We start from the raw sequence: 26112 nt of genomic DNA, 5'->3' as shown, positions 1-26112 counted from the left end.
TTATATCTTCAAAATTGGGGGAACAAACTACAACAAGAAGAGTATGACAAAATGCAGCAACCTACCATCTCTCCAAGTTTAGATTTCCTTTTAGCCGTGGAGGGTGATTCACCAAATCCCTTTCCGCTCAAGTGTGTGTGTAAATGAGATCTTGGGAAAAGTAGCGGGAGGGCTGGTGGTCCAGTTCTGAAAGGAAATTGTGGTAATTCAGTGTTTAAAACTGTCATGGAGTGGGGGTGCCGAAGCAGCAGAGGTCTCTGGAGTAGACCACAGCCATCCGTCTCCTGGAGCGACATTTCAATGCACCTCTACTTCCTTAGAAGTTTGCACAGATTCAGCATGTCATCTAAAACTTTTAACAAACTTCTGTAGGTTCACAGTAACTGGTTGCATCACAGCCTGCTATGGAAGCACCAACACAAGAAATTCTACAGATGCTGGAAAGTCAAAGCAACACAGACAAAATGCTGGAAGGACTCAGCAGGTCAGGTAGTGTCCATGGAAATGGCCAACAGTTGGCGTTTTATTCCAAGAACGTTCTTCAGGTCACCAATGCCCAGGAATGGAAAACCTAGAAAAAGTGGTGGATAAAGCCCAACCCACCATTTAGCACGTCTACAAGGAGTTGTAGCGGTACAGTGCAATATTTAAAAAGTGACAGTAAATGGCCATCTGCCACAGCACAGGATCAGAAAGGCTACAGAGTGTTGTAGACTCAGCCAGCCCCATCAGGGCAATAGCCTCCTCACCCTCGAGGACATCTTCAATAGGAGGTGTCTCAAGAAGGTGACATCCAAGAATTAGGGCCCCCACTGCCCAGGACATGCCCTTTTCTCAGTACTGCCATTGGGAGAGATGTACAGGAGCCTGAAGACAACACTCCACATTTTAGGACCAGTTTCTTCTCCTACCATCAGATTTCTAAATGGACAATGAATCTATGAACAACACCTCACTATTTTTGGTCACTTTATATTTCTTATTATGGCTTCTAGTGCAATAAATTTCATGATAGATATCAGTGATAAAAAAGGCCTGTCTCATTCTGATTCTGAAGAAGGTAAGAGACAAAAATCTTTCTGTTCTGCAAGTTAGATTCAGTTTATTGCTGCTAAATTCAGAGTAAAAGCCCTTTTTAGTCCAAAACTATTGCATCACAACCTGGTATGGAAGTTGTCCTGTCCAAGACCGAAAGAAGCTGCAGAAGATCATGAACACGGCGCAGCACATCACACAAACCAATCTTCCGTCCTTGGACTCACTTTACACCGCACGCTGTCGGAGCAGTGCTGCCAGGATAATCAAGGACACGACCTACCCAGCCAACACACTTTCCGTCCCTCTTCCCTCCGGGAGAAGGTTCAGAAGCTTGAAGACTCGTACGGCCAGATTTGGGAACAGCTTCTTTCCAACTGTGATAAGTCTGCTGAACGGATCCTGACCCGGATTTGGGCCGTACCCTCCAAATATCCCGACCTGCCTCTCGCATTTTTTGCACTACCTTACTTTCCTTTTTCTATTTTCTATTTATGATTTATAATTTAAGTGTTTAATATTTACTAATTTTAACTATTTTTAATATTTTTGATATTAATATTTGTAATCCAAGGAGTGTGAAGCGCAGAATAAAATATCGCCGTGATGATTGTACGTTCTAGTACCAATTGTTTAGTGACAATAAAGTATGAAGTACTATTTGTCTGGCTCTGCTGTTACAGAAAGTGGAAATTACAAGAACTTCCAATGGAAGACCTTGGAAAAGTGAATTCAATTTAAAGCAGCTACACTTTAGCTGGTCATACTTGCATCTGAGTCAGAAGATTCCAGGCTGAAGATCATTCCAGAGGCGTGGGTACAAGACTCTTATAGGATGTTGCTAGGACTAAAGGATCTAAGGCCTCGGTTATAGGGCAAGTTTGTATAGGTTAGGACTTGTTTTCTTGGAGAAGCTGTACCTAAACTATTGAGTATGTGTTTCCAGGTTCCTGTACATCCTTCCTGATAGTAGTAATGAGAAAAGGGCTAGTCTTGGATAGTAATTGTCCTTAACGATGGCTGTCACCTCCTTGTGAAGATGTCCTCGACGGTGGGAGGCTGGTACCTATGATGGAGCTGCACTCTGCAGTGTTTTCTGATCCTGTGCTTTGGAGCTTCTACGCCAGATGGTGATACAACCAGTCAGAATGCTTGTCACAGTACGTGTAGAAATTTGCTGGGGTTTTTAGTAACATAACAAATCTCCTCAACCTCACATTACACCTATATGACCAATTAACCAACTAATCGGTTGTTTTCATTTAGAGATACAGCACCTTAAGTGCACTCGTGATCAGTTTCCCCATTAATCCCATATGTCTTTGGAATGTAGGGGAAACCCGGTGGTGTGGGACCTGATGGTTGATGGTAATAACTGTTCCTGAACCTGATGGTGTGGAACATGATGGTTGGTGGTAATAACTGTTCCTGAACCTGGTAGCGTGGGACCTGATGGTAGATGGTAATAACTGTTCCTGAACCCGGTGGCGTGGAACCTGATGTTTGCTGGTAATAACTGTTCCTGAACCCGGTGGCGTGGGAACTAATGGTTGGTGGTAATAACTGTTCCTGAACCCGGTGGCGTGGGACCTGATGGTGGTAATAGCTGTTCCTGAACCCGGTGGTGTGGGACCTGATGGTTGGTGGTAATAACTTTCCTGAACCCGGTGGTGTGGGACCTGATGGTTGGTGGTAATAACTGTTCCTGAACCTGGTGGTGTGGGACCTGATGGTTGGTGGTAATAACTGTTCCTGAACCTGGTGGCGTGGGACCTGATGGTGGTAATAACTGTTTCTGAACCCGGTGGTGTGGGACCTGATGGTTGGTGGTAATAACTGTTCCTGAACCTGGTGGTGTGGAACCTGATGGTTGGTGGTAATAACTGTTTTTGAACCTGGTGGTGTGGGACCTACCATTCCTGTACCTCCTTCCTGATGGCAGCAATGAGAAGAGAGCATGACCTGGGTGGTGGAAGTCTTTGATGATGGATGCTGCTTTGTTGCAGCAACACTGACTAAATGTGCTCAGTGGCAGGGAGGGATTTGCCTGTGATGGACTGGGCTGTATCCACTACTTTTTGTAGGTTTTTCTGTTCTTGGGCATTGGCATTTCCACACCAGGCTGTGATGCAACCAGTCAGGATACTCTCGACTGAGCAACTATATAAGTTCATCAGATGACATGCCAAATCTGTGCAAACTTCTAAGTAGAAGCAATGCCGTGGCTTCTTTGAAATGATCTTCTTGGGAGGCACGTTGCCAGACATGCTGACTAGGCACGGAAGATTACAACCAGGAAGAAGGGCATCCTTGTGTGAAACCAGTCAGCCCCTTGGGAAGCACAGATGAGAAGGAATCATATAAAACATAGCAGCTACTTACACATTCCTTAGCAAATCTCGAGCAAGGAAATCCTGACATTCTGGGGTCAATGAGTGCATCTACCCATTGCCGTGCAGTCTCAGTTGGCAGTACACTCATCCCTGGGTCAAAAGGTTGTGGGTTTGAGTCCCAATCTGGAGACCTGGGCACAAAGGCCAGACAGTATTGGAGGTACCTTGTCTTTAACCTCCCACTTCCCAAAGATGTATCAGTGAGGGTTCGTAAGTTATGGACATTTTTTATTGGTGCCCGAAATGAGTAACGCCTGGGCGAACTGCCTCTAATGGAATCCTTGCTGACTCGATTTGACACAGGTATAAGGAGTTAGTGCACAACAGGCTGTCACCCTCGGCCTCGTTGGCATGGTAAGTATATTTCATGATCCCACACAATCACATTTCCTGTTCGGGTTTCTGATGCGGATGCTGTTGACAACGTGGAGTTTGTTATGATTTGTCTACAGATTTTAGAAGTAGCTTATTTATACTGTTTTTATAGAAGAAACTATTCAGTCAGCGTATGTTTCGCTGGGCAAAAAATAGCACAGCACAAGATTTTAGTGCACACTGGTCATTGCAAATAAAGAGGGAATGTTGTCCCTCTACTGCCGTTCTTCCCCGTCTCTCATGGTCCATTGACCTCTATCAGATTCCTACTTCTTCAGCCTTTTACCCTTTTCACCTATCGCTTCTCAGCTTCTCACTTCGTCCCACTTCCCCCCCCCCCATCTTCCCCCTCACCTGGTCACCTGCCCGTTGATAGCCCTTCTCCTTCTTCACCTTCTTATCTGGACGCCATCTTCCTTCCTTTCCAGTCCTGATGAAGGGTCTCGGCCTGGAACGTGGACTCTTTGTTCCTCTCCATATTTGCTGCCTGACCTGTTGAAGTCCTTCAGCACTTTGTATTGCATCTATACTTATGCTATTTCTCAGCCCATCATCTTCCCTGCCGAGGTGACTCCATTGCTCACCTAATTATTTAAATATTCTGAGTGTCTGCCTCCACGAACCCTCTCCTCTCCATCAGTTCCTTCTCTTACCAGAAGAATCTGGTGTGGGTCATGTTGCAGATAACCCCATCAAGTAAAAGCCAATGACACAAATAAAAAGGGAGAGGGCATCTCTGAAGAATTAGAACCCATTTGGAGATAATTGCAACTGATTCGGTACATCAGAAGCTGCGCAGGATTTGACATGTGGCCGTGTTTCAGCTTTTGATTCTTGGAGTTTCTCTAGGAAATTCCATTTCTGCTGAGGCGTAGAAAGACCTGTGATAAGTCATAATACGTTCAATGTGGGTATTAAAAGGGAGACACATGTGCACCAAGAATAGGCACCACACAAAATAAAATAATTGGCCACATGTGTGAGACGGAAGTGATTCGTGTTGGTGACTGCTCCCCAAATGTGGGCTGTCATTCTCGTCAGCCAGCTGGAAGCTGGCCAAGTGTTCACTGTGCCTGCATCAGAGCAATAGGGGAGAGGTGATACCAGGTAAATCGTGCAAATTAGAGCAACAAATATTATTAAAGCCAAATGCGGCTGATTGCTGTGGGAGCTTTTAACTTTGTCCCAGGCAGTGAGATGTTTTAATTGTATGATTTCCAAGGAGGTTGCGTTATCTGGAAAGCTCAGAAATGGGGAAGGTGAGAATATAAGTAAAATACATTTATTCTATAAGACTATTCGGCCCATCAGGCCTGCTGCACCATCAGTCATTGCTGATTTATTTTCCCTCTCAGCCCCATTGTCCTTTCTTCTCCTCATAGCCCTTACTTAGGTACTCAAGAAATCTTATTACTCATGCATAACGCTACCTTATTCCATTTTGCGGTCTCATGCTCCTGCTCTCCTTTCCTTGCCCCTACCTCCAGTCCCTCTCCCACCACCCATTCCCCCATGCCTCTGCCTCTGCCACAACCCTCCTCTTTGGCAAGAGACTTTTTAGTGCAACAGAAGGTCTTTCAGAATGTTTTGTAAAAGCAATATTTCTCATAAGTACTGACTGTGAAACATTCTCTCAAAGGTTCAGACTTTGAGAGCTGGAAGTTCTTGAAGTCTGAACTTTGAGAGTTTAGCGAGATGTACTGAAGTTGATCTTAACAGTGGTTCATGTCAGTGACTTCCCCAGTACTGCAGTTTTCCTTCACTCTACCTCCAGTTTAGACCATGAGGCATAGGAGCAGAGTTAGGATATTAGGCCCAGAAGAGTCAGCTCTGCCATTCTATCATGGCTGATTTATTATCCCTCTTAACCCCATTCTCCTGCCTTCTTCCTGTAACCTTTGGCACCCTTACTAATCAAGAACCGATCAACCTCTGCAATAATTATACCCAATGACGTGGCCTCTGCAGCCATCTGTGGCAATGAATTCCTCAGACTCACCACTTTCAGGCTAAGAAATTCCTCCTCCCCTCTGTTCTTAAGGAATGTACCTCTATTTTGAGGCTGTGCCCATGGTCCTAGACTCCTCCACTATTGGAAACATCCTCTCCACATCCATTCTAAGCCTTTCAATATTTAGTAGGTTTCATTGAGATCCCCTTCATTCTCCTAAAGTCCAGTGTGTGCAGGTCCAGAGTCATCGAAAACTCCTCACACATTAACTCTTTCATACCCAGGTCATCCTGGTGAACCTCCTGGACCCCCTCTAATCCCAGCATGCCCTTCCTTAGATAAGGGGCCCAAAACTGCTTACAATTCTCCAAGTGTGATCTGACTAATGCCTTATAAAGTTTATGTAATTTAAGCTACTGTGGAACTTCAATCTCATCACATTCCATGCCCTTCCACCTCTTCCTGATCCCTACCACGTGATTTTTCTTAGCTCCTTCCCAGTCAGTGAGGCCAACACGGCTCATCTTCCGCCCGGGCACTTTGCAGACTCCTGAACCAGAAATTCAGCCCCGCTTTTTTCCACTGTTTCCTGTTTCTTTTCTCAAAGGAAAGTGTTGATGGTGACACAGCAGCGTAGCAGTCAGTGCAACATTATTACTGTGCTACTGCCCTGAGTTCAATTCCCACTGCTGTTTGTACGTCCTTCCCCTGACTGCGTGTTGCGTTTCCTCTGATTCTCGGACCAAACAGCACAGTCACTGGGTACAGGAATGCCCCTTTGGAACCATGACAAGGGGGGATATCTTTAGCCAAGGAGTAGTGAATCTGTGGAATCAGTTTTCACAGTTGCTCTGGAGGTCAAGTTATTGGTTATATTTAAAGCGGAGGCTGATGGTTTCTTGATTTTTGATGAGCTGAATGGCCTAATTCTCCTCCTATGCTTTGAGGTCTTATGGGGGTATTGGTTTTCACCTGCATTCCAAAGACATACAGGTTAGTAGCTTAATTGGTCACATGGATGTACTTCGGCAGCATGAACTTGTTGGGCCAGAAGCGCCTGTTACCGTGTTGTACCCCTGAATAAAAAAGAATGGAAAGAGATGTGAGGACAAAAGGTGTCAAAGGACTTTTAGTTGCAGAGCTGCTAGTCAAACTGCAACGACGGGTTGGAGTCTCACTATAGAACACTGCCACCTCCAGGAGTAACAGGTACTGCAGCTTACATTAATTTGCTGAAATAGGCCCTTCGAGCCACACCACCTAGCAATCCCCCAATTTAACCGAGCCTAATCACGGGAAAATTTACAATGAACAATTAACCTACCAACCAATACACGTTTGGACTGTGGAAGGAAACACACATGTCATGGGGAGAAATACAAATTCCTTCTTGACTGTGGTGGGAATTGAACCCTAATTTTACAGTTGGCACTGTAAAGCATTGTGCTTACCACTACACAGCTGTCCGTGAGGAGTTTGTACGCTCTTTCTGTGGCCGCGTGGGCTTCCTCTGGGTCTCTGTTTTCCTCCCACAATCCAAAGACGCGATGGGATGGCAGAGCAGACTCAATGGGGCAAATGGCCGAATGCTCCTATGTCTTATGCTATTATGGTCACAAATTTCACAACATACCCGTGATATTCGAGGTGATTCTGATTCAGTTGTAGACAACCCCTGTTCCAACACATGTTTAGATTAGATTAGATTCAACTTTATTGTCATTGTGCTGAGTACAGATACAAAGCCAAGGAAATGCAGTTAGCATCTGACCAGAAATGCAAAGAATAGTGGTATCCAGTTCCATGTGTCGCTCTGTTCATTGAGTACAACGTCTCAGAAACCACATACTACTCGCTCCTCCATACTGTCCCTTGATGATATCATTGGGAGGAGGTGGCTTATTGGGGGTGCTAGTGAAACAGCCAGCGATGTCCGAGAAACACACCTCCTGCGGACAGTCTGGAAGGTCATGTTAGTCAGTGACCTGGCCACAAATCATTATTGTTTCAGCTTTACAGGGTATTACTGGGGAAGTTGTGTTAGTGGGGGCGTTGAGTAGGAGGAATAGCTGCACATTTAAGTATATCACTAGGACTGGCCAAGCAACAAAGTCTCTCGTATAATGTTAGGGACAATGAACCCATGAACACTTAGTAATTTTTTTTCTTTTTTCAATACTTACATACTTAAAATATATATTTCTTATTGTAATGTAGAGAATATTTTATACATTGCTCAGTACTTCTGTGGCAAAACAAATTTCATGATAAATGCTAATTCACTGTTAGATCTCTGTTTAATTTCTGATCCTTGGGGTTCTTCTGGGATTCAGGAATGACGAGCAGTCTTAACTCCCAGGTTTCAGTTTATTTTAGAGTACAAACATACAAAGACTATGCAAACTGAATAAAGACCAAAGAAACGATGCTAAGAGGGGAATTAATGCTAAGACAAAAGAATAAAGATGGTGCCTCTGAAAAATCAATCACTTTGATAGAGAAGATAAGAGAAATTCCTTAGATAGTGAACAAACTAGCTAATAGGCTACATAATTAAAACAACTACATCATGCGGGTAATGTGCTAATACTTAACGAATGAAAAATGAGAAGGGTGATAAACTGTTAGTTTACCTGCTATACCAAGTTCTGCTACATTCTGAGTGTGAAAAATGCATGAGTCTGTTAAAAACTACAAAACTTATAAGAAGTATTATTAATAAAACCTTTGCTTTCCAATAACACCAAAGCTCACTTGCGTTCACCAAGGTTTTAAGGCATCTTCATGTGTCCATCCATAATCAGTAACAGAGAGTACAGACAGCCAAGGGAGGTAATGGAAAAAATGGCGTAGCAGGTCAGTAAAAGAGGGAGAGTGTATTGAAGGATGGAGAGATGAAGGACATTAGAGGAGAAGAGTGTTTTAGTTTGAAAGACAATCTGAGAGGTTTTGTAGATGTTGACATACCAGAGATTGGAGTTGCGTCCCAGATTGCTTTGTGCATTGTAACTGCCGCGTTCATTACATTGGAAGGAAACATAAGCAGTCTGTGTTTATTGTGTTTTGCTGTTTTGAACTCAGCACAGACATTCCCACAGTCATTAAATTCTCAGCAGCTGAAGCCGAGCTGGGAGTCATTCACACATCTCCCTTGGAGAGGTGCCCTGTGGCCTCTGGTGACGGGTCACTGGGGAATGCCGGACCTGGCTGTCCGGCAGTTTGGTGTTTTTCATCATTCTGTTTGTCTAAGAGTCAAATCTAAACGGCCTGTGCCATCTCCTTCCTCACCACCCACGGACCTATCAAAAGCTGGAGTATTTCTCATTAGTGCAATTGTGGAGAAGTGAGGCCAATGGAAGCAGCCTGGGAACAATAACTAGAAGCGTTGCCTGTGTCTGTTTTGTCAGTAAATGAAAGGTGATAGCTGCTTCCTTTCCAGACTGAGAAAGCAGTGGTTTGTGAAGGATTCCTCTCTCCATCCCTAACACACACAAAGTGCTGGAGGAAATCAGCAGGTCATTCAGCACCTATGGAAGGGAATAAACAGTTGTCATTTCGGGCTGATGCCCTTCATCAGGACTGGAAAGAGAGGGGGGAGGGGAAGGTGTATAAGGTGACAGGTGATAGGTGAGACCAGGTGAAGGGTAATGGTGGGAGATGAAGGGAGAAGCTGGGAGGTGATAGCTGGAAAGGATAAAGGGCTGAAGAAGGACTCTAACAGGAGAGGAGAGTAGACCATGGGAAACAGGGAAGGAGAAGGGGAATCAGAGGAAGATGATGGGCAGATGAAGAGAAGAGAGGTGATAAGAAGAGAGCCAGTGTGGAGAATGGGGAGGCGTGAGGAATTGATGTTCATGCTGTTCAGGTTGGATCCGACTGAAGCAGAATATGAGTGTTGCTCTTCCAACCTGAGAGTGGCTTCACATTGGCAGTAGAGGAGGATATGAACCAACATGGGAATGGGAAATTGAATTTAAAATGCTTGGCCACCTGGAAGCCCTGCTTGTTACAGATGGAGTGAATGTGCATGACAAGGCGGTCCTCCAGTTTACGTCGTGTTTCACTGATGTAGAGAAGGCTGAACGGAGCACCGGGTACAGAGGCTGACTCTGACGGACTTGCAGGCAAAGTGTTGCCTCACTTGAAAGGACTGTTTGGAACCTTGAATGGTAAGGAGGTAGGAGGTGAATGGCTGGGTGATGCACTTGTTCCACTTGCAGGGATACATGCCACGAGGGGGGTCAGTGCAGAGGGACAAGGGAGTCATATTCTGAGTGATCCCTTCAACTGTAGAACAGGCCTCCAGTCAACAGGTTTTGGCCATCGAGCTTTGGCTTCCAGACTTCTCATTGTAACCCCCTGCCATCTGATAATCGAATATTTTGCTTCTTCACTCCCTTGAAAACTGCTCTGTCATCACCCATTAAATTCCCACGCTCTGAAATTGTGTCTGTTGCCGTCTGAGGAACGTGGCAGAGGAGTAAGCCAGCCAGTCCTTTCTGTTGGAAAGGAGCTATGGACTGGATCTGCCCTCTCTGAAAACAACACTGCTGCATTCTGGGTCTTTTGAAATTTCCACACTGAAGTTAATGAGCTTTTCATGGATAAATGTTTTCAGGGATATGACCATACAACCTAGGAGAAGAATTAGGCCATTTGGCCAATTAAGTCCTCCTCCATTCCATCATGGCTGATTTATTACCCCCTCAACCCCATTTTCATGCCTTGTCCCACATAAGTTTTGACACTCTTACTAATAAGAGCCCATCGACCTCTGCTTTAAATATACTGCCTTGCACAGGTATCTGTGGCAACGAATTCCGCAGATTCACCACACTCCGGCTAAAGAAATTCCTCCTCATCTCTGTTCTAAAGGGATGTTGCTCTATTCTGAGGCTGTATCCTCAGGTCCTTGACTTCCTCACAATAGGAACATCCTCTGTATATCCACTTTGTCTAGGCTTTTCAATATTTGATAGATTTCAGTGAGATGTCCCTCTCATTCTTCTAAACTTCAGTGAGTACAGGGCTGGAGTCACCAAAACACTCCTCATATTTAATCCTTTCATTTCCCTCTCCAATGCCAGCACATTTTTTCGAAGATAAGGGATGGAAAACTGCTCACAATACTCCCAAGTGCGGTCTGAATAATGCCTCAACATTGCATCCCTGCTTTTATATTCTAGTCCTCTCAAAATGAATGCTAATACTGCATTTGCCTTCCTTATTACTGGCTCAACCTGCGCAAGGACTCCCAAGTCCCTTTGCACCTCTGGTTTCTTGAGGTACAAAGCAGTTTTAATCTGAATGTATTTCATAAATACTAACTAGTCGTTGCTCCTCCACTGAAAGCCCACACCCAAGTCATGTCATATTGCATTTTCCAGCAGGTGAGATTAATACTGCACAGCCTGTCGTGTAGCAGTTAGTGTAATGTGGTTGTACATCAGCTATAAGACAATAATTCAATGCCCACTGCTGTGTGTAAGGAGTTTGTGCTTTCTCCCTGTGTGTGCATGGGTTTTCTCTGGGTGTTCTGGTTTGCTCCTACATTCCAGAGATGAACTAGTTTGGATTAGTGAGCTGTGGGCATGCTATGCTGGTGCCGGAAATGTGGCAACACTTTTATGGTCTGACCAGCACAATCCTCGATGATTTGATTTGTTGCAAACATCATATTTCACTGTAAGTTTCGATGTTTCTGGGACAACTAAAGAAAACCTTTCAACAAAATCAGAATCAGGATTAATACCACTGGCATATGTTGTGAAATTCGTTATTCAGTGGTAGTGTTACATTGCAATTCATTGCCCATTCAGAAATCTGATGGCGGAGGGGAAGAAGCTGTTCCTGAAACATTGTATGTGTGTCTTCAGGCTCCTGTACCTCCTCTCTGATGGTAGTAATGAGAAGAGGGCATGTACTGGGTGATGGTGGTGCTTAATGATCGATGCCACCTTTTTGAGGCATCGCTTTTAGAAGTGTCCTTGATGCTGGGGAGCCTAGTGCCTGTGATGGAGCTGGCTGAGTTTACAACTTTCTGCATCTTTTTCCATTCCTGTGCAGTGGCCCCACCATACCAGACAATAATACAACCAGTTAGAATGCTCTCCACAGGAAACCTATAGAAATTTGCAACTCTCTTTGGTGACATACCTAGTCTCCTCAAACTTCGAAGAAATATAGCCACTCTCATGACTTCTTTATAATTGCGTTAACAAGTTGGGCCCAGGATGTTCAGATGTTCAGAGATGTTGACACCCAGAAACTTGAAACTACTCACTATTTGCACTGCTGACCCCTCAATGAGGACTGGTGTGTGTTCCCTTGACTTCCCATTCCTGAAGTCCACAATTAATTCCTTGCTCTTACTGATGCTGAGTATAAGGTGGTTGTTGTGACACCACTCAACCTGTTAATCCATCTCGCTCCTGTATGCCTCTTCACCATCTGAAATTCTGCCAACAATAGTATTGGGGCTTATTGATTAGAACTGAGGGTATGATGGTGAACTGCAATCAATAAGCAGCAGCCTGACATGGGTATTACTGTTGTCCAGGTAATCTGAGGCTGGTTGGAGAGCCAGTGAAATTACATCAGCTGTAGACCTATTGTGGCGATATTGCAGGCAAATTACGGTGCATCCAGGTCCTTGCTTAGGCAGGAGTTGATCCTAGCCATGACTAACCTCTCAAAGCACTTCATCACAGTAGATGTGAGTGCAACTAGGTGATAGTCATTGAGGCAGCTCACCCTGCTCTTCTCATGTACTGATATGATTGCCGTCCTTTTGAAGCAGGTAGGAGCCTCTGACTGCAGCAGCAAGAGATTGAAGATGTCCCTCCGATTGATTGGCAAATGTTTTCAGTGCCCTACCAGGTATAATTTCAGGGCTGATGTCTTGTGAGGGTACAGGGATCACAGGGTCACCAGATGCTGCAGGGATTCACACAGGTGTCATTTTATTCTCCCTTTCAAAGCATGTATAAAGGCATTGAACTCATCTAGGAGAGAAACATTGCAGCCATTCATGATGTTAGGTTTTTCTTTATAGAAAGTAATGGCCTTCAAACCTTGCCAGAGTTGACATGAATCCAATTCAGTCTCTAACTTCAACCGGACTTTTTTTTCACTATTAAAATAGCGTTCCGTAAGTTTTCTTGTAAACTTCTTGATCACCAGTCTTGAATGCCATAGATCTAGCCCTTGGCAACCTATGAGTCTCCTAGTTCATCAGCAGCTTCTGGTTTGGGCTTGTCCGATATGTTCCCGAAGGCACACACACATCCACGTACTTCTTCATGAAGACAGTGATAACTGTGGTGTATTCATTCAGATTTGAGGACAAATGCCTGAATATTATCCAGTCCACTGACTCAAAGCAGACCTACTACAAGTAGCTCGTCTGCCTCCCTTCCTCATACCTTCTTGGTTCTCACCACTGGTGCTGCAGTCTGCCTCCATACTAGAATAAAAATACAGCCAGGTGATTGGGCTTTCCAAGTGTGGGTGAGGGATGTGTTCTTAATGGTGGTGTAAGTGATCAAGGGTGTTGGCTTCTCTGGTTCCACAGGTGATATGTTGGTGGTAGTGTCCAGAAACTTCTTCAAGAGGAGAATGCCATTTGATCTTATGGGTCAGGTGAGATACGCTGGTTGAAATCCCCTGCAATAATGGGGAAGGCATCAGGGTGGACTGTTTTGTGCCTGCCAATTTTGGTTCTCAGCTCCTCCAATGCCTGCCTAATGTTGGCCTGAGGTACGCTGTTATCGGGATGATGGCAGAAAACTCCCTCGGCAAATAAAAATGATGACATTTGACTGCTAGACATTCCAGGTTGGGTGAGCAGGACTGAGACAGAACCACCATGTCTGTGTACCACAATGAGTTCATTATAAAGCATACTTCACCTCTTCTGCCTTTATAATACTAAGTTGTCCTGCCTTTGTGGAAAATTGTGAAGCCACTGCATCTGAAATGTTGAGGGATAGCCACGTTTCCATGAAGCAAAGTACACAGCAGTTCCTGATGTCCCTCTGGTATAACTATCTTGCTCTATATAACTATCTAAGGTTTTCAAGTTTATTTTCCAGAGACTATACATTCACCAGCAGGATAGTTGGGAGTAAAGGGTCCAAAACCTCCTTATTTCAATCATTCCTGTGGACTGGTGTGCCCACTTCCATTTTCTTAAAGGATCACTGCATTTGCAACCTAAGGCTCAAATTTGCAAAATCCGCCGATTTTGAGTATCGATTGATTTTTTGAAAACGTAAAACAATGTTACTTACTGAAGTACCCATGGCTGTCACTGTAATTGTAGTAGTTCTAACTGGGAATATTTGATGGTTTCCATTGGAGCTGCAGACAAGGAGTTGTCATTTATCTGTGCCATCTTGATCCTTAGTCTTGATTCCTTCCCACCACTGCCTCCCCTCTCATTGAGAAAGGGATTTACTTGGGCACAGCCAATCTGAACCTGTTTCTTTGGATGTATAAGCAGTAACCAAATTCTTAAAACCTGGTATAGGCTTGGTGGTCTTCATGAGGCATTTGGGGCTTCAATTACAGACTTCTGAGTTGAGCTTGAAATTGGAATTCAGACAAAAACTGCTGCTGTGCCTAAGATGGACTAAAATAGAATCAAATACAAATTTTACTGATGTCATAGAGCAGGGGTTCCCAAACTTCTTTTATGCCATGGACCAACACGATTAAGGAAGGTGTCTGTGGACCTCAGATTGGGAACCCCTGTTATAAAGTGAGTGGATTAGGAAGGTAATCTAGCATACAATCCAGCCTAATTTAAAATGAACACAGCAGTCTCCTGGTGTACTTATGACCTGACATCACAAACTCTCTCATACATTTTTAAAGTCAAACTGGAAATGATAGAATGTTCCATGGTATTTGTAAAGAGTAGATTTAGTTATGGAGAGTGTTCAGGTGAAATGAAAGCATTGTAGCAAGAGGGATAGGATGCGTCTATTTAAAGTGGAGATTGATTGGGTCTTGACTAATCAGGGCATCAAAGGTTACTTGGAGAAGGCAGGATAATTGGTAGTGTGGAGGATCAGAGGAATCTTGGAGTCTGAGTCCATAGGACACCCAAAACTGCTGCGCAGGTTTACTCTGTGGTTAAGAAGGCATAAAGTGCATTGGCCTTCATCAACCGTGTGATTGATTTTAAGAGCCGAGAGGTAATATTACAGCTATTTCGGATCCTAGTCAGACCACACTTGGAGTACTGTACTCAGTTCTGGTTGCCTCACTACAGGAGGGATGTGGAAACTATAGAAAGAGTGCAGGGGAGATTTACAAGGATGTTGCCTGGATTGGAGAGCATGCCCTATGAGAATAGGTTGAGTGAACTCAGCCTTTTCTCCTTGGATCGGCGGAGGATGAGAGGTGACCTGAGATGATGAGAGACATTGATTGTGTGGATAATCAGAGGCTTTGTCCCAGGAGGGCTGAAGTGGCTAGCATGAGAGGGCACAGTTTTAAGGTGCTTGGAAGTAGGTACAGAGGAGATGCCAGGGGTAAGTTTTTTATGCAGGGAGTGGTGAGTGCGTGGAATGGGCTGCTGGTGACTGTGGTGGAGTCAAATACGATAGGGTCTTTTCAGAGACTCCTGGACAGGTGCGTGGAGCTTAGAAACATAGAGGGCTATGGGTAACGCTAGGTAATTTCTATGGTAAGGAGATGTTTGGCACAGCTTTGCGGGCCAAAGGGCCTGTATTGTGCTGTAGGTTTTCTATGTTTCTAATTGAGGTTGAGAGGGAAAATAAATCAGCCATGATTGAATGGAACTCCCAACATGTTCAGTCCCAAGACCAGCTTGAAGGGTTGGGCATGGGCTAGCAACCTCAGCCCGTAAAAACCCAGTACTCCAGAAGGCCAACCCTCATCCCTGGGAAAGGTCCACCAAGAAGATGGGCTATACATGGGGACAACTTGAAAAGTTGACCAAGGATGGAGGACTCTGGTGAGTTGCTGTTGGCAACCTCTGTTCCAGTAGCGGTGATAGGCTTACGAAGAAGAAGAAGAAAATGATCAAACAGCAGAGCAGACTCCATGGGCCTAAAGGAGTAATTCTGCTCCTATGTTTTATGCTCTTATTGGTCAGGTCAGATACTCAGCTGAGGGGAACTGTCTACCTATTCCTTTGCAGTCTTGATAATCAGCCTTGCCTCAGTTGGATGTGGTTCATTATAGAGGGAAGCAGCATAGAAACAGGCCATTCGGCCCATCAAGTTTGTGCTAACCACCAGCTACCCATTGACACTAATCCTTCATTCTCCTTACATTCATACCACCTCCACTGGGCTTCTAGAGTATCATTTGCAGCAGCCATTTTAACCACCAACTTGCATGTCTTTGGTATGGGGAGGAAACTGTTGCACTGGGGGGACCTCACACTGTCACAGGGAAAATGTGCAAAGTCCACAGTCAGCTCCCAAGGCCAGGTCTGAACCCAGGTCTCTGGGGCCATTACATTGATACTGTGATGTCCCTTACTTGTTGGGGTCTGACCTGATTTTCGCAAGTTGTGTGTTGCAATACTCAGTGATGGGGTTATTAAACTATTGCCCAGAGCTTGGACCTTCAGTCTGAATGTGAGAGTTTATATCCGAGCAAGGTAGCTGAAGACTTAAATGCAATTAATTTAATAAAAATGTGGAATTATGGGCTTGCCTTGGTAATATTGATCGTATAACTACCATAAAAACCATAGAAACTACAGCACAGAAACAGGCCTTTTGGCCCTTCTTGGCTGTGCCAAACCATTTTCTGCCTAGTCCCACTGACCTGCACACGGACCATATCCCTCCATACACCTCTCATCCATGTATCTGTCCAATTTATTCTTAAATGTTAAAAAAGAACCCGCATTTACCACCTCATCTGGCAGCTCTCATACTCCCACCACTCTCTGTGTGAAGAAGCCCCCCCTAATTTTCCCTTTAAACTTTTTCCCCCTCACCCTTAACCCATGTCCTGTGGTTTTTTTCTCCCCTTGCCTCAGTGGAAAAAGCCTACTTGCATTCACTCTATCTATACCCATCATAATTTTATATACCTCTATCAAATCTCCCCTCATTCTTCTACGCTCCAGGGAATAAAGTCCTAACCTGTTCAACCTTTCTCTGTAACTGAGTTTCTCAAGTCCTGGCAACATCCTTGTAAACCTTCTCTGCACTCTTTCAACCTTATTTATATCCTTCCTGTAATTTGGTGACCAAAACTGAACACAATACTCCAGATTCAGCCTCACCAATGCCTTATACAACCTCATCATAACATTCCAGTTCTTATACTCAATACTTTGATTAATAAAGGCCAATGTACCAAAAGCTCCCTTTACGACCCTATCTACTTGTGACGCCACTTTTAGGGAATTTTGTATCTGTATTCCCAGATCCCTCTGTTCTACTGCACTCCTCAGTGCCTTACCATTAACCCTGTATGTTCTACCAACTAGATAGTCCTTCTAAAAACTCATTTCAAGATTCAAATTTATTTAGACAATAGACAATAGGCGCAGGAGTAGGCCATTCGACCCTTCGAGCCAGCACCGCCTTTCACTGTGATCATGGCTGATCATCCACAGTCAGTATCTCGTTCCTGCCTTCTCCCCATATCTATTGACCCTGCTATCATTAAGAGCTCTATCTAACTCTTTCTTGAAAGTATCCGGAGAATTGGCCTCCACTGCCTTCTGAGGCAGAGCATTCCGCAGATCCACAACTCTCTGGGTGAAAAAGTTTTTCCTCAATTCCGTTCCAAACGGCCTACCCCTTATTCTCAAATTGTGGCCCTTATTCTCAAGTTTATCATGTTTACAGCCAGCACATCTAAGGATGTTCTGGAGGCAGCTTGCAAGTGTCACCACGCATTCCAATACCTACATAGCATGCCCACCCCCATAGTGAACTCAGACTCTGACTTGTTGATATAGGGCTTTCAACTTCGCAGACTCAGGGTTCAGGCAAACCGGACTTCCACTCGACCCCTAAGTCTCAATTTCAATCCGTATCACACCGCTGATGGGACCCTGAACAGTAGACCTCTGTTTCATTACTGTTCCCTCAAGAAAGGAAGTCTCCTGCCTGGCCCATCTATGACTTCAGTCTTGCCGATTTGATCGTATGTTAAACAACCTCCTTGCTCAGACTCATTTTTCGGCTGATATATAGATGCTGCCAGAAAATAACTTATAACAATACCTTTGGTGTTGTTGTATTTTAGTGTAATTCTGGTAACTGCAGCTCAAACATTTACAGGCTCCTGACTCCACAATTGTTTTCTATACAAAAGGAAAACAGATCACTGAATAAGATAGTGTTCATAGAACATGGAAAGGATATAGTCTAAGGTTCCTAACCATTTTTATGCCATGGACCAATTAACATTAAGCAAGGGGTCTGTAGACTCCAGGTTGGGAACCCCTTGTCGAAGGAGACTGGAATGAAAAGGAATTTCTTTATTTGGAATGTTGTGAGATCTTAATTCCAAATTGCAGTCACTAGTTTGGGATTCTAGTATGCTGAAGGACATGGAATCTCGATGCCCTTGAGTGGCCACTGTGACAATGCTCTCAAATAGCCAATTTCATTTAATATTGGAGGAGATCTTTTGTTGGTGTATTACTTAGCAGTGTTAGTCCTCAGGTAAGGGAAGTGCCTGGTATAGTCATATAATACAAGGAGGCCACCAGCCAGGAAGCAGGTGGACACAGGAGGGAAATATTGTCAGGAAGTTGAGTGTGGAAAGTACTTGCAGAAAGAGAACTTTGTAAAATGGCTCCACTTTCCATGCACGGGCAGAGACAAAATTCTGACACAATTTACAGGCCACATTGGACCCTCCTTCCAAGTGAAATTCAACTGATACTTTTATCTCTAATTTCTCAGAAGTTTATGCAGATTCAGCATGTTATCTAAAATGTTGACAAACTTCTATAGATATTCAGTGGTGAGTTTAGTGACTGGTTGTATCACGACCTGGTATGGAAACACCAATGCCCAAAAATCGGAAAAAGCTGATTAAAAAGTAGTGGATACACAGCCCAGTCCATCACGGGAAAAGCCCTCTGCACCATTGAGCATGTCTAGAAAGAGCGCTGTCATAGGAAAACAACACCCATTATCAAGGATCCCCACCCTCTAGGCCATGCCCTCTTTACCCTGCTGCATCAGAAGCCTTAGGTTGCACAGCAGCAGATTCAGGAGCAGTTATTACCCTTCAACCGTCAGGCCCCTGAAGCAACCTGGATAACTTCATTCACCTCAACACTGAACTGATTCCACAGTCTACAGGTTCACTTTCAACTCCTGTTGTCAATATTGTTGATTTACTTATTTGTTTGTTTTTGTGTTTGTGCAGTTTAATTGTCAGTCTTTGTTTCCTATTGTATTTCTTTGTTCTGTGGATGCCTGCAAGAAAATGAATCTCAAGGTGATATATAGGTACTTTGATAATACATTTACTTTGAACTTTGACTTTGTACAATGTTTGAAACAATTGGGAAGAGTTTTTTCCAAATTGTTACTGCATTTCCTCTGATGAAGGAACTCGGCCCGAGACATCCACAGTTCATGGATACTGCCTAAACCCGCTGAATTCCTCCAGCATGTTAATCAATTTGCCTAACATCTGCAGTCTCTTGTACCTGTATTTCTTCTGATTCTGGTTATTTTTTGCAGCTGAGCTGCTGAATTAAACCACCTGTGGGGTTCTGATCCACTTGTTTGTAAAATTGCTTGTTCACCCAACCACCCCCACAGTTCAGTAAGGAGTATCTGGCTTGGATTGAGGTCTCTGATCGTTTATCCATGGAAATTCAAGATCCTGAGCTTCCTAATATGCTGTGAAGCACTGTGTAGCCTGGGTCATCGTACAAATAAAATAAAAAGCCAAGTACGCAGATTGGCTGGGAGTGCGTGTGCTCTGACTGTTCCTTAAGGCCCCAGAGGTTAGGAATGTCTGTCCCCAGGTGAACCATCAATCACTGACAAGTGACATGGTGTCGCATTCCTGAAGCGAGCAGTTGTATCGTGTGTTGTCACACTTATTTACTTGATTTTGGTAGGACCAACCATGCGGTGACTTCCAACAGAGCCAGCCTGTGTCGCATTAACAAGGAATTTCATGGTATCACTTATCAAATGACTGTTCCCTTTTGTTTTTGGTAGTAGCAGTTCCGACTGTGGCATGTTCTTCAGTTTATCGCTGTGACTGGAGCCAAGCCAAGGGTTCCTTGTAGCAGACGGCATTCTTCCAAGCTAAAGTAGTCTCTTATGCTGTTCTCTACGTGGATCAGTTAGATTTAGCTTTTCTGTCTCTCCCTCTCCCCTCTAGGTTTTTGGCCTGGGGCCATTGGCATCCTGTATGCACTTTGGGAATTATGAATGACAGTTTCTGAACCATCCTGTATGCACTTCAGGAATTATGAATGACAGTTTCTGAATCACAGCCCCTGAGTAACCTCACTTGGAATTTTGTAAAACCTGTTTTGTTTTACTGTTTGAGGGTGCAAGTTAGGTCCTTTTTAAAACTGGGATCAAGGGGAATTAGAATCAGGCTGAGTATCACTGGCATATGTCGTGAAATTTGTTGTTTTGCAGCAGCAGTACACTGCAATACATAAAAATCTGTAAATTACAATAAGAACTACATATACATTTATGTAATGACATTACCTAAGTAACGCAAAAAGAGAGCCAAGAACATAGTTGGGTCATGTTGTTGGGTTAGTTCATTATCTTTTCCGAAATCTGATGATGGAGGGGAAGAAGCTGTTCCTGAAAAGCAAGGGGAGGGGTCACTCCGAGCACCTTTCCAGGGTCTGTCCTAGAGGAATACTGCTGGGAAGCAGGCCCTCTGCTAACCATAACATCAGTGACCTCATCTCTGAACAGATTTCACTCATGTTCTCAGCTTTTCTTTGCATTGTTTGTCTTATTTTGCAAGCTGGTTGTTTGTCAGTCCTTGTTTATGTATAGTTTTTCCTAAATTCTATTGTATGCCCACAAGAAAACAAATCTCAGGGTACTATATGGTGGCATAAACACATTTTGATAATAAATTTACCTTGACTTTGACTCTATTTTGCAGTTCAGTTGAAGGATCTCAGCTCGAAATGTTGAAATTCCATTTCCCACCATTGATGCTGCTTGACCAGCTGAGTTCCTCCAGCACTTCGTGTGCTGACTGAAAGTGTCAAGGCAGGTTGACAAAGTAGTTAATAACATACATCCAATTTTGTGCTCCATCAATCAAGATATAGAATATACAATCAGGGATGCTCAGGGGAACCTCAGTAAAACATCGCTGCAGCCTCAAATGAATTACTGCATTTCATTCTGGTCACCCTTTTATAGGAAGGATGTGAGGGTATCAGAGAGGATTAGAAAATATTTACAAGATCTATTTATTTGATTTGACTTTAGTGTTGATAAACACTGGTTGTTTGAGGTACTGTCCGCAGGGCATGGGTTCTCAGATTTATTGATGAATGTGACAGTGTTACCTGCCCTTGATGTTTCTGACTCTACTTGTACACACAGCCATCTTCAAATAGAGAATACAGTTCCTCCATGCTGCCCATCACATTCACCCCTCCTCCCAACTCAGTACGTAAAAGCATGCAGACATGGTCAAGAGGTTTGGTTGTTGTTCAGACCAAGCATCAGAACAGGGAAGAAATGTGACCTAAGTGACTTTGACTGTGGAGTGATTGTTGGTGCCAGACGGGGTGGTTTGAGTATCTCAGAAACTGTTGATTTCCTGGGATTTTCATCCACAAGAGTCTGTAAAGTTTACAGGAATGGTGTGAAAAGCAAAAATCACCCAGTGAGCGACAGTTCAGAGGGTGAAAACGCCTCTTTAATGAGATTGGTCAGAGGAGAATGACCAGACTGGCTCAAGCTGACAGGAACCTAAATAACAGTGTGTTACAACAGTGAGCATTCAGAAAAGCATCTCTGAATGCACGACATGTCAAGTCTTGAGGAAGATGGGCTACATCAGCATGTACATAATGAAGTGGTTACTGAGTATATGTCACTAGAGCTTGCCGACCCTGATTTTAATGTGTTTTCCTTCCAGTGATCTCTAGAAAGTGCTGTTGAAGTACACTGGACCAGAGATCGTGTCAGTGTTGCCCTCTCGCAATCACAGCATTAAGGCCAGAAGAGGTTGAATGTAGTTGTTCCAGACAAATAGGTGCCTTAAATTTCTTTTTGTTCCAGACATAGCTCTCAAATTTCTAGAGGAGACAGAGAATCAGAATCTGACTCATCACTGAATTACCGTATGTTGTGTGTTTTGCAGCAGCAGTACAGTGTGTAAAAAAACAAATTAAATCCACTGTGATTCAATGTTGTAAAACAATAAAATGTGAAAACTTCCTGGGGGGGGCTGAAACTTTCTATAGGCACTGTATATAAATATATTAAATATTTTAAATTAAGTGGTGAAAAAATAGAAGAAAAAGATAGTGAGTTGATGTTCATGGGTTCAATGACCATTTAAAAATTGGATGGGAGAGGGGAAGAAGCTGGTCCTGAATTGTTGAGTGTGTGCCTCATCTCTGATGATAGCAACGGGAACGAGGCCTCACCTGGGTGATTGGGGTCCTTAGAGATGGACTACACCTTTCTGAGGCACTGCTCCTTGAAGATGTCCTGGATTTCATGGAGGCTAGTGCCTCTGATAGAGCTGACTAAGCTGCGGAGAGCTATAATTTCAATCACGTGCAGTAGCACTGCTCCATTCCAGACAGTGGAGCAGCCAGTTAGAATGCTCTCCGTGGTACATCTGTAGAAATTTGCAAGTGTCCTTGGTGATATACCAAATCTCCTGAAATTCCTAATGAAATATAGCTGCTCCAGTGGTTCTTTGTAATTGTATCAATAAATTGGGCCCAGGGTAGATCCTCAGAGATGTTGACACCCAGGAACTTGAAAATGCTCACACTCTGCACTTCTGATCCCTTGATGAGGACTGGTGTTGTTCCTTCATCTTACCCTTCTTGAAGTCCACAATCAGCTCTTTCACCTTACTGAAGTGAGAGCAAGGTTGTTGCTGCGACACTACTCAACCAGCTGATATATCTCACTCCTGCACACCTTCTTGTCTCCATCTGAAATTCTGTCAACAGTAGTTGTGCAGTCAGCAAATTTGTAGATGGTATTTGAGCTATGCCTAACCACACAGTCATGGGTATATAGAGAGTAGAGCAGTGGGCCAAGCACACACCCCTGAGGTGCGCCAGTGTTTATCGTCAGTGAGGTAAGGATGTTATTACCAATCTGCACAGATTATGGTCTTTCCATTAGGAAGTCGAAGAGGGAGGTACAGAAGCCAATGTTGTGGAACTTTTTGACCAGAACTGTTGAGGAGACTAACAAATCAGCCACGATGGTGGAGTAGACTCAGTGGCTCGAAAGGCCTAATTCTGCTCCTCTGTCTTATGGTCTTATCATTTTGAGGGAGTTCATAGTGATATGTTGCTGTTGTATAAGAGGTTGGTGTTTTGTGTATAGTTTTGATCACTCTGTTATAGGAAAATTGGGTGACGGGGTGGAGATACGTCTCTATCAAAAGAGGTGTAAGATGTTCCTTCCCTCCACTAGCCTTCAGGACACCCTTGGGCAAGGTGTAGCACTTGCTTAGGCCCCAGTCTGGGTCACGTGAAGCCATGGGAGCTGGTGGTGGATGGTCGTATGTGCAGCTGACGCATATACAAATCCTGGTTATGCGACCACTGACACCAGGCAGACAATCTCTGAAGAATATTGATCATGGCTGAGGTCACCTATCTTGTAAAGGTGTGGCCAGAAGAAGGCAATGGCAAATGACTTCTGTAGAAAACTTTGCCCAGAACAATCATGGTCATGATTGCCCACATCATACAGCACAGCATATAACGAACGAACGTTATAGGAAAGACATCATTGAGATGGAAATACTGCAGAGGAGATTTATGAGAATATTGTCAAGACATGCAACAACAACCTTTCATTCAACGTCACTAAGATCAAGGAATTGATTGTGGACTTCAGGAAAGGAAAGTAAAGGGAACATGCACCAGTCTTCAAGTGTCCAGCAGTGCAAAGTTGTTCCTGGGTGTCAACATCTTTGTTCTATCCTGGGTCCAACATATTGACTCGATTATGAAGGATGCATGTCAGAAACTATATTTCATTAGGAGTTTAAAGAGACTTGGTATGTAACCAAAGACTAGCAAATTTCTACAGATGTACCGTGGAGAGCATTCCGACTGGCTGTATCTTTATCTGTGATGAAGAAGCCACTGCACAGAGTTGGAAAAAGCTCCAAAAGATTGTAAACTCAGTTGGTTCCATCATGGGCACTATCCACTTCACTAAAGAGAACGTCTTCAAAAGGCAATGCCTCAAAAAGGCATCCATCATTAAGAACCCCCACCACCTAGGACATGCCCTCTTCACATTACTAAAGGCTCAGTGCCATCAGGGAGGAGGTACATGAGCCTGAAGACACATTTTAAGAACAGCATCTCTTCCGCTCTGCCGTTACATTTCTGAACAGTTCTTGAACAACTCTTCACATTTTGCTGTCTTTTTGCACTTCACATGCCAGTACTACCACCCCTTCCCCCTTTAAACCTCCCATTCTATTTGTGATGGCAAATGGGAAGAAACTGTTCCTAAATCATGTGTCTTCAGGCTTCTGTATCTTCTCCCTGATGGTAGTAATGAGAAGAGGGTATATGCTGGAAGCCAGGTGGGATGCTGCCTTTTTCATGCTCCAGCTATTGAAGAAGTGCTCAACGATGGGGAGGCTAGTGCTCATGATGGACCTGGCCAAATTTACAACCTTCTGCTGACTTTCTGATCCTGTGTGTTGCTGTTTCCATACCAGACAGTGTTGCAACCAGTTAGCATGCTTTCCATTGATTCATGTAATTTGCACAGTGGGTGTCAGCACAGACTTGCAAGGTCAAAGGGCATGTTTCCATATATCTCATCCTCTCCCTCTCTTTTCCCCTCTCCCCAGAGAAGATGTACCAGGATGCTGTCTGGACTTAGAAGGTCGACTGAGCTGGGATTTTTCAGAGTGAATGAGACGTGACTTGATAGAGGTATACAAGATGATCTGAGACATGGATCGAGTGGATACGCAGATGTTTCCCAAGGCTGAAATGGCTTAATACTAGGGAAGGTAATTTTAGGATGATTGGATGAAAGTATAGGGGGGATGTCAGAGGTGAGTTTTTTACTCAGAGATTAGTGTGCATGGCCCATCCCTGTCAGTGCTTCCTCAACTCATTTAGCTCTCAGTCTGTTTGACAGTATGGGCCTGCTGCAAGAGATTGAGATTTATGGTGGGTCTGTTGTGTTTTGTAACTCCAAAACATAAAAGTTGATTGCAAGAAAAAGATGTGAGCCCAAGAGAAAGTGTCTTTGTTTCATTTTCACTTTAGCAAGACGTGCACGCGTGACCTGGTCACTTCATGACATATGCTATTCATGTACGTTTACATGTAACCAACCCGTATTTTAACAGCAAAGAATGCTTAAACAATGTATTTACAATATTACTCAAATATTACTGAAATATTAAATACACAACACTGCTGACCTCTCAGTGTGCACCTCCTGAACTGGCCCCGAAGGCAGATGTGAAAAGCTAGCCCTCTGAGCTGGCTTTGGGAAGGCAGACTGCACTCGGCAGCTTGAGAGGGAGGGGAGATGGGTTGGAGTGGGTGGGAGGAACGCTTGAAAGAGAGTCTGCATTGTGCCAGTGACTTTTGGAAATTTGCCCAAAAAAATCAATGTGAATTTTTGTGCCATGATGTGTATAAGCAGAAAACAGAGAGGGATTCTGTCCTCACTTAGCTTCTGTTTGATCTGCTGGGTGATGTATAAATTTTATGGCGTAAAATGCACAGCAATGAAGCACTTGGTGCTGGTGTGTTGTGGTGCAGTGCTCCAGAAGGGCCTGTTCTGCATCATATAGTAAATAAAATACTTTAAATCAGCCACCATCGCCCCTGTACTAAAGAACTCTACACCTTCAGAACTAAGCCACTACCGTCAAGTGACGCTGACGCCCATCATCATGAAGTCTGTTGAAAGGCTGGTAATGGCATACATTATAAACCTCATTGCTGCCACGTTGGCCACTCACCGATGTGTTTCCCGACTGATCCACTCTACAACAAATGCCATGGTATCTGTTGTGCACCTGGCCCTGACACATGTAGGAAACAAGGGCTCCTTTATCAGAAAGCTGTTCCTGGATTTCAGTTCTATTGTATTTCTTTGTTTTTTCCAAAATGCCTGCAAGAAAATGAATGTTAATGGATAG

The 26112-nt window shown here is 43.9% G+C and overlaps 1 long non-coding RNA gene across 12 annotated transcripts in view; it reads left to right on the top strand.

Annotated features, from left to right (window-relative positions):
* Positions 1-26112, top strand: part of LOC140202845 (uncharacterized) — a 151911-nt gene that overhangs the window by 104996 nt on the left and 20803 nt on the right. For 10 of the 12 annotated variants that reach the window (XR_011887204.1, XR_011887203.1, XR_011887212.1 and 7 more), the window contains one exon: positions 24799-24963. This is a non-coding gene — a long non-coding RNA (uncharacterized lncRNA). The remainder of the gene's footprint in view (positions 1-24798; positions 24964-26112) is intronic. The other 2 variants (XR_011887214.1, XR_011887213.1) reach the window with 2 other exon arrangements.

The sequence above is a fragment of the Mobula birostris genome, chromosome 9 (assembly GCF_030028105.1).
Source record: "Mobula birostris isolate sMobBir1 chromosome 9, sMobBir1.hap1, whole genome shotgun sequence".
NCBI classification, from domain to species: Eukaryota; Metazoa; Chordata; class Chondrichthyes; order Myliobatiformes; family Myliobatidae; genus Mobula; species Mobula birostris.
This window is presented reverse-complemented; position numbering and strand designations above follow the sequence as displayed.